General features: G+C 49.9%; 1 long non-coding RNA gene across 1 annotated transcript; it reads left to right on the plus strand.

Annotated features, from left to right (window-relative positions):
• Window positions 1-2,988: 2,988 nt before the first annotated feature.
• On the plus strand, window positions 2,989-3,976 carry LOC105525662. The gene is made up of 2 exons (XR_001003960.1): window positions 2,989-3,022; window positions 3,773-3,976. It is a non-coding gene; the product is annotated as an uncharacterized LOC105525662 (long non-coding RNA).
• The last annotated feature ends 601 nt before the right edge of the window (window positions 3,977-4,577 follow it).

The following is a 4,577-nucleotide window of genomic DNA, read 5'->3' on the forward strand; positions in this document are numbered from 1 at the left end:
CAGTCCCGAGGCGGACCCTCGGCGCTCGCTGTCCCCGGGCTCTGGGGGCCCAGGCTGGACGCCCGGTGACTTAGCCCTACGGGGGTGGGCCGGAATCCTCCCCATCCTGGGGAGCTGGACAGCCCGAAAGACCCAGGAACGGCAACGAGGAGGGGCCCAGAAGCCACTCGGCGGCCGTGGTTCAGGTCCCAGCCGAGCGCGCCGGGGCGAGCGCCGGAGGTTGCCCAGGGACTGCTCGGGATGGGGCCCGGAAGGGAGCCTGGGGTCAGCGCCTAGAAGTTCCTGTTACTGTCGTTATTTACCCTCGCCCACTGACCTGCACTTTTTCACCCAATATCTACCGTGGAAGAATTTATTTTCTCACTGTCAGCCTAATCTGGCAAAGTTTGGCTCCTCAAGAGCAACCGCAGACGGGACGCAGCTGCTCACACCTGTGATCCCAGCACTTTGGGAGGCCGAGGCGGGAGGATCACTTGAGGCCAGGAGTAAGAAACCACGCTCTCTACAAAGTTTTTGGTTTTTGTTTTTACATTTTTGAAATGTATTTTTAATTAGCCGGGTGTGGTGCCCCGCGCCTGTAGTCCCAGCTACTTGGGAGGCTGAGGCTGGAGGTTCACTTGGGAGATTGACTGAGGCTGCAGTGATCCAAGATGGTGCCACTGCACTCCAGCCTGGGCAACAGAATGAGACCTTGTCTCAACTAATAATGATAACAAAATAATAATATAAAAATAAAACAAGCCCACTACCTCTCACATCTGGCATTATTTCCTTCCTATCAACCCAGTCTGGGATTATTCACCTGGGGTCTCCCTATTCCAGGAGACATTCAGCGAATGTATCTCCTCTCCTGTCTCATCCAGTCATTGACAGACTGATGATTAGGGTCTCAACTCTTCCAGTTAATCAAGGCAGTGTGGGTCAATAAAAATGGAGCAAACCGATACACATTTCTACACATCTCAGGGGAGAATAGGATTTCGCTCTAACAAGGCCAGAAGATTGTGCTACCTGTCTTCCTCTCCATCTCCCTATACCCGCTTTCTCTGCATTTTTCTCCAGTTTATGTACTGTTCGTCTCCCAGCCCCCCAAAAGAATGTTCTGCTTTCTGTTGTATCACAAATGCCTGGGATACACAGCAAGTGCTTAATAAAAATTAGTTGGGCCAGGCCCAGTGGCTCACGCCAGTAATCTCAGCACGTTGGGAGGCCGAGGTGGGCGGATCACCTGAGGTCAGGAATTCGAGACCAGCCTGGCCAATATGGTGAAACCTCATGTCTAGTAAAAATACACACAAAAAAATTAGCTGGGCATGGTGGCGTACGCTTGTAATCCCAGCTACTCAGGAGGCTGAGGCAGGAGAACTGCTTGAACCCAGGAGGTAGAGGTTACAGTGAGCTAATCATACCCCTGCACTCCAGCCTGGGCAATAGAGTGAGATTCCATCTAAAATAAATAAATAGATAAATAAATATTGGTTGAATGGGCCAGGCACGGTGGCATTACACGTCTTATGCCAGCACTTTGAGAAGTTGAGGCAGGAGGATCACTTGAACCCAGGAGTTGGAGAGCAGCCTGCGCAACATAGGGAAAACTAATCTCGATCAGCTAATCAGTTGATCAATCATTCAATCAATTGGTTGAATGAACATATGATTCAAGTGTGACTGGATCCCCCTCACCAGCATTTCATACACTTGAAGATTTCCCACCAGTGAATTTCCTGCCAGACCACAGAGGTGAGCAGGGAAGAGCCCAGTCACTTCAAAGGAATCCCTTGGGTCACCCCCAGAATCTGAAGAAGAGGTATTGTTATTCACACAGATTCTAACAAATGCTAATCAACACTGCTCAGATGCAAAAGAAGCCTCTCCAGTATTCTGGAAGCTTGGAGGAGGGAAGAAAGTGCCTTTCTGGCAGAGGAAGAGGTGGCTGAAGGTTATGTGTGTGGCTGTCAGTTCACATTGGCCAACCTTATCCCCATCACTGAGTTCAAAACCAATCTGGCCAGGCATGGTGGCTCACGCCTGTAATCCCAGCACTTTGGAAGGCTGAGGAGGGCAGATCATGAGGTCAGGAGTTCAAGACCAGCCTGACCAACATGCTGAAACCCTGTCTCTACTGAAAGTACAAAAATTAGCCAGGCGTGGTGGCACGCACCTGTAATCCCAGCTACTCAGGAGGCTGAGGCACAAGAATTGCTTGAACTTGGGAGGTGGAGGTTGCAGTGAGCCAAGATTGCACCACTGCACTCCAGCCTGGGCGACAGAATGAGACTCTATCTCAAAAAAAGTGTGGCTGGGGCGTGGTGGCTCATGCCTGTAATCCTAGTGTCTTGGGAGGCCAAGGTGGGTGGATCGCTTGATGTCAGGAGTTCGAAACCAGCCTAGACAACATGATGAAACCCTGTCTCTACTAAAAAAAAAAAAAAAGTGGATTCTGCCAACAACCTCAGTAAGGTTGTTCTTCCCCAGAGCTTCCAGATGAGAGCCCAGCCCTTGGCTTTAGCCTTCTGAAAACCTAAAGGAACCCAATCCAGCCCACTGTGACTTCTGATCTATGGAAATATAAAATCAAAAAGGGGTATTGTTTTACACTGCTAAATTTTAGGAAATTTATTACAAAGCAATAGAAAATGAATACACAGCTGGGCGCGGTGGCTCACGCCCGTAATCTCAGCACTTTGGGAGGCCCAGGCAGGCGGATCACAAGGTCAAGAGATGGAGACCATCCTGGCTAACACGGCAAAAGCCCGTCTCTACTAAAAATACAAAAAACGTTAGCCAGGTGTGGTGGCGGGCGCCTGTAGTCCCAGCTACTCAGGAGGCTGAGGTGAGAGAATGGCATGAACCCGGGAGGTGGATCTTGCGGTGAGCTGAGATCGTGTCACTGCACTCCAGCCTGGGCAACAGAGCAAGACTCCATCTCAAAAAAAATAAAAATAAATAAAATGAATGCACATAAACAGTATCTGTCTCCCCTTCCAGAAGCACCTTGAGAAAGAAACTGTCTTGTCTACGGGTCTATCCTCAGCACAGCACTGGGCTTACAGTAGTTGCTCAGTGAAGATTTGCTGAATGAGGCCGGGTGCAGTGGCTCATGCCTGTAATCCCAGCACTTTGGGAGGCCAAGGGGGTGTGGATCACTTGAGGTCAGGACTCCGAGACCAGCCTGGCCAACATAGTGAAACCCTGTCTCCACTAAAATGCAAAAATTAGCCAGGCGTGGTGGCACGGGCCTGTAGTCCCAGCTACTCTGGGCGCTGAGGCTGGAGACTCACTTGAACCTGGGAGGTGGAGGTTGCAGTGAGCCGAGATCGTACCACTGCACTGCAGCCTCACAGCCTTGGCAGCAGTGGGAGACTGCGTATCAAAAAAAAAAAAAAAGGGATATTATTTTACACTGCTAAATTTAAGGAAATTTATTACACAGCTATAGGATATAAATACACATAAACAATATCGCTGGGCGTAGTGGCTCACACCTGTAATCTCAGCACTTTGGGAGGGCAGGAGATCAAGATCATCCTGGCTAACATGGTTAAACCCCGTCTCTACTAAAAATGCAAAAAATCAGCTGGGCGTGGTGGTGGGCACCTGTAGTCCCAGTTACTCGCGAGGCTGAAGCAGGAGAATCGCTTGAACCTGGGAGGTGGAGGTTGCAGTGAGCCGAGATCGCGCCATTGCACTCCAGCCTGGGTGACAGAGCGAGACTCTGTCTCCAAAACAAAAACAAAAACAAAACAAAAAAAGAAATTGTCTCGTCTAACAGTTCTATCCTCGGTACAGCACCAAGCTTATAGTACATGCTCAGTGAAGATTTGCCGATTTGCCGAATGAATGCTTTCACCCCTGCAACTGTTTACTGCCTGCTAGGAGCTCAGAGCCTCTGGGATACAGGCTGGGAATGACAGTGCCTGCTTGCTTGGAAGGCCTCTCATCTGGAGTCAATAAAACAGCACTTCTTTGCTTCTTCCTGGCTGGTCCACATCTTTCACCGAGGAGTGATGGTGGAGGGAGAGTTCATTTCTAGGGCACCACAGCTGCGAGAAAAGCAAGACCAGTGCCCTTAGAGGCCCACTAAAAAGGCCCCGACTTGATTATTCTAGCAGGCTCGGCTGGCCTGTTTTCTTCTTCCCCTGGTAGAACTGTGCCTGCATTGGCTATAAAGTCCATTTGCACACAGAAGGGGTGTGTGTGTGTGGAAGGACTCGGCAGAAGTGAATCCGCTGAGTAATGCCTGCTTCCTCGGAGGGTGAATGCCAAGATGCCTCCAGAGGACATGGAAGGCTCCGAAGGGGAAGATGACTGAGGGCACCATTTTTGACCACTGCCAATTAAAAGAAAAAAAAAAAAAAAATCATGACCCCTACCGTGGTTCAGAAACCGGGGACTAAGGAGAAGATGAAAAACCGGGGAGACAGGAACCACCGGAGAAACTGACTTGTCATTAGCTAGAGCCAGTAAAGGGCAGGGAGGGGCCACCCTATCATTACTTGGAGCAAAACATATTTTGCTGCTCCCAGGGCCATGCCATGACTTGGCAAAACCAGAGGATTGGTTTTTCTTCTTGAGAA

Source organism: Colobus angolensis, unplaced genomic scaffold (assembly GCF_000951035.1).
Source record: "Colobus angolensis palliatus isolate OR3802 unplaced genomic scaffold, Cang.pa_1.0 Scaffold55, whole genome shotgun sequence".
Classification (NCBI taxonomy): domain Eukaryota; kingdom Metazoa; phylum Chordata; class Mammalia; order Primates; family Cercopithecidae; genus Colobus; species Colobus angolensis.